At 44.6% G+C, this 7471-nt stretch overlaps 1 protein-coding gene across 13 annotated transcripts in view; it reads right to left on the bottom strand.

The window, feature by feature from the left end:
* Positions 1–5897, bottom strand: part of ANKRD44 (ankyrin repeat domain 44) — a 202109-nt gene extending 196212 nt beyond the window's left edge. For 8 of the 13 annotated variants that reach the window (XR_003091776.1, XR_003091774.1, XR_003091775.1 and 5 more), the window contains exon 1: positions 5847–5895. The gene's annotated coding sequence lies outside the window, so the exon portion shown is untranslated. Of the gene's footprint in view, positions 1–5846 lie in introns of all 13 variants that reach the window. The other 5 variants (XR_003091773.1, XM_025191620.1, XM_025191623.1 and 2 more) reach the window with 2 other exon arrangements.
* Positions 5898–7471: the final 1574 nt, after the last annotated feature.

Below are 7471 nucleotides of genomic sequence, written 5' to 3'. Positions count from 1 at the left end.
TTCTGGATGCATGCCCCCACCCACTGCTGTCAGCTGCAGAGAGGTAGAGGGGCCAGCAATCTCTTCCCCAGCCCTGCCCTCCTGCCAGCCCCACACCTTTAGGGGAGGTGGGGGCAGGGGGGAACTCACCCCCCCTGGCCCAGCACCAGGCTTCTCACTCACCTGCAGCCCAGTGCTTCTCTCCCACTCCCTCATCAGCTGCCAGCCTGGGCTGGGGGGAGAACACACCTCTGGCCTGGCTCCTGCCACCCCACCAGGAGTCTGCACATAGCAGGGACTTTTCTCCCTACCCACCGCCCAGTAAGCCAGGCTGTGAAAGCCCCAGGCCTGCCTCCTCTCAGAGGTGGGGACCAGGGGGGCGGGGAAAAACACACCTCCCAGCATTCCCCTCCCCTCACCCCCACCTTTCAGAGAGGCTAGCAGATGGTGAGGGGGCAGAAAAGCCTGTCTCACTGGATTGCAAGGGAAGAAGGAAGCATCCCTCATGAACACTGCCTATGCAAATCCCTGTTGGGTGGTACCAAGCAGGGGGGGATGGGGGGATCCCAGCCCAGCTCACCAGTCTGGGGGGACAAAGCCCCTGCCATGGGGGCTTTCCCTCCCCCTGCACTGTGCAGAACCAAGCTAGGAGAGCCTGGGGGTCTGTTCTCCTGCCCCCTGTCCCACCAGGCTGACATCAATGTTCATCAACTGACATCAATGCTCAATAGGTTCATGTTTTCAATTATGTCGTTCTTTTCTTCTCTGTGTGCTCTCTCTCACGTATATAGTATCTATAGGAATCCTGCTTTTCTGTTTAAAAATACCAAATTCTCTGATTTTCAATTAAAAAAAAAAAACGCAAATTTTCTGATACCCTCCCATCCTTGTTTTTCCATAATTAAAATGAAACACCACAATATATATATGTGTGTGTGTGTGTGTGTGTGTGTGTGTGTGTGTGTGTGTGTCAGTTGAACACAATGTTTTATTGATATATTTACAATTTTAAAGTAATTTGAAAGCCTACCAGTGCCTAAATCACTACAAGATGGGACTTTTTACCATCTTGTACCATCTACACTTTTCCCAGAGCCTGAGGAAGGGACTTTGATCCCGAAAGCTTGCAGAAAAGGACAATTTTCTTGCCATTTTCCAGTTGGTCTAATAAAAGGTATCATTTTGGAACCAAGAGTTCTAGTTTTTTGTATGTCTTTTTGTCTCAAACCAACACTGCTACCAAGTACACCCCTGAAACATGGAAGATGCCAAATTTTAGCCAATTTTGGATTTTAAACTTCACTGCAGAACAACAAGGAAGTTTTTTCACCTCCCTGCCTGCTATCTGACACCTCCAGGGAAGGAATTCTACCTGATCAACACAAAGTGCTACTCAACACAGCTCACAAAGATATTCTCATGGACCCAGAGGGACAGCCTTCCATCTTCAGCTCCCTCTGTGCAAAAATGAAGTTTATTTCCTACCTATGGGGACTTTTTACCATCTTGTACCATCTACACTTTTTCCAGAGCTTGATGAAGGGACTTTGATCCCAAAAGATTGCAGAAAAGGACAATTTTCTTGCCATTTTCCAGTTGGTCTAATAAAAGGTATCATTTTGGAACCATGAGTTCTAGTTTTTTGTATGTCAATCACTATAATAAATTCGAAATACATATACATTTTGGTATTAGATTTTGGATTATCATGGAAAAATCAAAGCTCCCCCTGCCCGCCCCCTTTGCTCAATAGGATGAGGATCCAGCTCCAGCTGCCCCACCTCACTGCTCTGTGGTGCTCAGCAGTCCTGATATGCCCATGCCATTGCCCTTCACTCTCAACCCAGAGCCCCCCAGCCCTGCTGGTGCCCCCCCCTCCCCTTTCTTGTTATACTCACTCCCTAACCACAGCTCCCTGGCCCTGCCAGTGCCCCTCATTCTCCACCCACAGTCCTCCTGTCCTTCAGCCCTGCTGCGGGGAGGCCTCCAGCTGCCAGGGCTATGGGGACAGGGACCTGGGTCTGCAGTCCCCTACCCCCCAAAGCAGCACCCAAGCCCTGGCTGCCATATGTGGGAGGCAGTGGCTGTTGCTGCAGAGTGGAGTGCAGAGCCCAGGTCCCCCTCCCCCATGGGTAGGCACGGCCCAAGTGGAGCCCATGGGGGAATGGGGGTCAGATGCGGGCTGCCCGCTGTGGGCTCAGGCTCCCTTCCCTCCTGACTTCTCCCCAGAGCCTCTGTGACCCAGCAGTTGGGACTCAGCACGGCAAGGCAGAGTGGGGCAGGGAAGTTTGCTGCCACCACCACAAGCCCCATGCCGCCATGGTGAAGTCCCTGGGGGTGGGAGCATGGAGTTGTGCCCCTTGCTGCTGCCAGGAGGGCAGGGGGTGCCTCACTATGGCAACATGGGGCTTGTGGTGGCAACAACTGAGCTTCCCCGCCCTGCTCTGCCCTGCTGCACTGGGTTTTACCCACCATGCCACGGAGGCCCTAGGGGGAGGGCAGCAGGGCTGGGAGCCTGAGCCTGCAGCAGGCTGCCCGTGCCTACCCCTGCATCTGCCCCACACACAAGTCTGGGGGGCACATGCCACCCCATGCTCCTCCTTGGGAATGCATGCAGTGGCAGGGAACCAGCGCTCATACTGCCCCCAGACGAGCTGCTTGTAGCCCCATCCCACCCCCACACCCAGGCCCTGCAGCCGCACATTCCAGCCCCAGGTTCCAAGCCCCATGTACTGCCTGGACTGGGCAGCACCCCTAACCCCAACCTTGCCTAACTCCCTCGCTCCCTTCCTCCCTCACTATGGGAGCCTCAACCCTCCCACTCCCCTGCCAGGAGCTGATCTAATGCTGTCTGGCTGCCATATGCATGTGCATATGCATGTGTACACATGACACCCTTGCCTGACTCCCTCCTCACACTCCCCTCAGCCTCTTGCAGACTAGAACTCTGCCAGCCTGCAAGGGGAAAACCCACCGTTTCCCACATGTTTCTCCTTTAAAGAAAAAAATCTATTTTTTCCCTCCTTAAAATGAGAAAATCTGGGTTTTACCACATTTTATCATCACAAATGGAAAACTCAGATCTCCAATTATCTATCTACAGAGAATATGAGAGAGACCGAGAGCATGCATGCATGTGTGCACAGAGGAGAAAAAGTAAGTAATTAAAAACATGAATTAAGCACTGATGTCAGTTTTTAGGGTTAATGTTACATCTTACTTACATCTATATACAAGTTAAATAGTTGGTATGACTGAGTAAGAGAATGGGCAGGGAGTGTAACAGGGCATTTTGTTTTTGACATCTTTAATAATCCTTTCAGTGTGGATCATTCTGAAACAAAACCTCAGAAATTTAAAACCTCTGATTTGGCCAGATGCCTAGTTTGTAGGACACTTGACCCTGGGACTTCCTGAGCTTCCAGATATGTTGGATCTCTAGAAATAGTCAAGATTAGTACAAGACCAAACGGTACTGACACATAGTAGTTAGGTTACAAACAGTTTCCTCCACTGAGACATTTCCCTCTGTAATTACAGCTGGGCAGAATAATACATAGTAAGGCAGCACAGCCTCTGCTGGATGCATCTTGTTTACTTTGCTAGATAAACCATTTCACTTTTTCTCCACAGTTTTCTCCTTTAGTTAGGCATTTTTTTTCCCATCCTTCTACCTTCCTCCCCAGTAGCCCTGTAATTTTCATTGTCTCTATAGCAGCTACAGGTCTGATCAAATTGAATAAACATTCACAAGAAGGCCTAGCAAAAAACAAAAAAAAACTGTTCCTGGGTTTCTAGTTAATTTGCAGGCTTCTAGTTCACCCACCACAAAACAAATTAGTGTAGTCTCCAACCATATTACTTAGCTTATCAATCAGCTATTGAATCCAATCAATTAAATGTAAAAAACCAAACAAACAAACAGAAGAGTTGTGGAGACAGAAGGTTTTTAGAATGACTTTCCAACTAGGGTCATTATTTGATGAGGTGCAGCCAGGCTAGAATCTCTCTCTTTCATCAGATTTTTTTTTTACTGAATTTCCTACCAATTACTTTAGTAAAAGCTAGGGCTGTGCGAAGCTTCAGTCACTGATTTGATTCAGAGGAGATTTGGCCCGATTCAGTGACCGAATTTCCATTGAATCAGAAGACCCATTAATCTCTCCGAATCAAATTGTAAGCCTCTGATTTGATTTGGAGAGATTCGATGATTCAGACATAGACACAGCTTTATATGTTTTTTCTACACACCTCAAGGTACCAGGCAGTTCGTGAACTCTGAGACGGTGGGGCAGATGGAGCATCCCACAGAAGCGCAGGGGGGTCCCCAGCGTGCTCGGTGGTGGACCCAGAAATGGACCAGAAGCACTTCCGGGTCTGCTGCAAAGTGCACGGGGGACCCCCGCCACGGCTGATTACCAAGCCAGAGGGGCACGGGCGGGGGGGGCACCCCACACGGTCAGTGGTGGACCCGGCGGGCACTTCCAGGTCTGCCGCCAAGCACACAGGGGCCCTCCCACGCTCCTGTGGGACACTCCATCCGGCCCACCATCTCAGCGTTCACGAACCATGCCTGGTACCTTGAGGTATGTAGGAAAAAAAAAACACATAAATCTGTGTTTATGGCCAAATCACCAGTTCTCCAAATCAGAAACGAATCTTCAGACTCGGATTCAGCCGAAGTTTGTAATGCTATAGGTATTAAAAAATAAATAAAAACATTTTTATTTAATTGTAAACTAATCTGCTGTGATTACCACTGTACAGAATACATCATCCTTACAACAACATGGCTGTACCTCTCCACTTACATAGAAACCTACTGGCCAACGTAAGACTCTGCCCGAGTAGAATATTGCCCCCTCTACATGTTACGGGTATTGTGCAATTAATTGGTTAGTTGTGCAGTTCTATTAAGACCAGCTATGCATGCAATGGATAGCTGTGGGAGCTTGCTTCTTGCTGGTGCAGGGGGTGCCCGATCCTGGATTACACATTAGATCCCATTGCGCCTTTACCTGCACATGTAGAGGGGCCCTAAGTGCCATTATCAGGGCCACTGTCAAGTAAAAACAGTTTGTAATTGTGAAACTGCCATACAAAATAAAAATTGTTACTACCCAGGCCAAATCTACCTTTCTAAATGCTACAGGAAGTTTTTTTAATTTTATCTCTGTTCCTCACAGAAATGAATGTGAGCACACTTCAACATAAATAAGCACTGGGAATGATTGTTGTGATTCAGTGTACCCAAATAAGCTTTAATTAAGAGGTTCAAAGTAATGGCATCTCGATCACTTAGATGCAGCTCCCCCATTAATTTATAGCCACAGTAAATACTTCCTTTATTTATATTAGAATTTATTTGTAGCATTAAGAAGAAGCTTTAATTGCATAAAACTGAATTAGACAAATCAAGGAGTGACTTTCCAGACCTAAAATTATAACCAACCATGACAAGTACAAGCTCAGAGCTGGATCCCGTTCAGTCTTGTAAAACTTATGATTTTGCTCCCATGTTATTGCAATCTTTCCTTTTATATATATAAAAATGAGAGCTCTGTGATGGTGTAGAGACATAGCTTATATTTCAGGAACTTGTTTAAATAAAATAACTGGTGGTGCTAAGGGTGGACACAGATCATTTGTTTGATATAATTTCCTGTATGCGATGATTCTAAATTCCCTTGAGGGAGGGGAATAATATAATGGTAGCATAAGGATTGGACAAAGAAGAGTGTACCCAAACAGAAGGTCTGAATCATACAGTTTATTCCATTGATGCATATATTTCTGCATACCTTGCGAACTCCAATTAATTCAATGAGAGATTTAAGTGTATATGAAATATAGAATCAGAAACTTACTAGCTCATATTGAAGACTTCCATTCAAGGATCAGGATACAAGAGCTAGATACAATTTTCTTTTTCTATGAAAAGAGATACCTATTTTAAAACCTCTCATCATAAGCTTCCAATGAATATTCCAGGGAAAAAGAAGAAAGTAACCTAGAAAAGCTTTAGTTTTTTAAGAAACCAGAGAAAGAAAATGCAACTTAAAATATACTCATAGCCTTTATTTTAAAATGGACTTTGATTAAAAATAAATTCAAGGGAAATTTGTCTCAGTAGAAAATAACTGGATATATTTTTTAAACTAACACCATCCATATATGTTTGAGACTTAAAAAATAAGCTTTAGACACATATGGCTTCTAGTCTGTAATATCAAGATAATTATTCATCTACATCCAGAGAATTAAGGTCACTCTCCTTCCAGCAACTATAAATAAAATACAGCAGAAATCACACTAAAAGTAAGTGTGTAATCCCACAGCATTTAGAAAGTAAAGAGGCTCACAAAGGAGGTTCACACCTTGATCCTAATGAATGTCTAATATAATTTCTCAATATTCTTTAGCTGGAGTCAAGGTTATGCTACATCATTTAATAATAATTTCTTACTCAAACAGAAAGGGGAGCAGGGGAGAGGGAGAGATTACAGAAGACAAAGCATGCTTCAATTCAGGCATAAAAATAAAACAAGGTTCAGGCTGTGGCTCAGTCCTCTCCATTCCACCTCAGATCAGCACACTGCTTTTACAGTCACATAGAAGGCTGTTAGCACAATCTATTATTCATTCTTTTCATTATTAATGAGCAACTGCAAGAAAGAACAGTGCAACAGCAGGTCTGCATCTGAAATACATAAATTTTAAGTATGAAATATGGAAAGCATCTCACAATAGGAGATTGCTAGAGGGGTGTTAAGTGCAACAGCACAATATTTCTAGACTGCCTCATTGTCAGTGGAAGTGGGAGGGATGAAAAGGTGGCTATATGTGATTTGCCTTTTTAAACAAACTTGGAAAACCTTTCTAAGCAAGCTGCTTTATGAGACCATATAGGAGTCATTCCTGACACAAGACCATAGTTCATTTTCAACTTTGAATCTGCAACAGCATTTCTGAAATTACTCTGTATATTTTTGCAAGTCAGTCAGCAATGGTGAAAATGATGTTTATTACTTCATCTTATGGACACATAATTTAGTTATCTGGCATTTAGTTATCTGACTGGCAGATGAATTAGCCAACTATCTACAAGTAATAATATTTCCCATGGGATCAATGAAACTGCATGGAGATGCAGGGATTTCCTTTGGACTCACCTCAGTGACAGCACACAGAAGTTTAGCTGATTTGTTGTGGCAAGTGACATTTTCACCAGGGTAAGGGAAAAGTGGGCAATGCCCAACCCCCCCGTCAGGAAGAGACAAGGAGATTGTATTAGAAATGCTCGGAACAACATGACTCAGGAGAAAGCTTAGAACCCAGAATTTTCTGGATCTGACAAAAGTTCTTAAGTCAAGCTCTCTCTTCCCTACCCGATATCCATGTACCTCTTTATGACTATAGAATTTAGGATCATGGCTGTTTTTATGTTTCTATATTTTAAACAAGAAACATGAGTATGTTATTATTTATAAAA

Source organism: Alligator sinensis, unplaced genomic scaffold (genome assembly GCF_000455745.1).
Source record: "Alligator sinensis unplaced genomic scaffold, ASM45574v1 scaffold1229_1, whole genome shotgun sequence".
In the NCBI taxonomy this organism is placed as follows: Eukaryota; Metazoa; Chordata; order Crocodylia; family Alligatoridae; genus Alligator; species Alligator sinensis.
The sequence above is the reverse complement of the archived record's forward strand: the minus strand, read 5'-3'. Positions and strand labels throughout refer to the sequence as shown.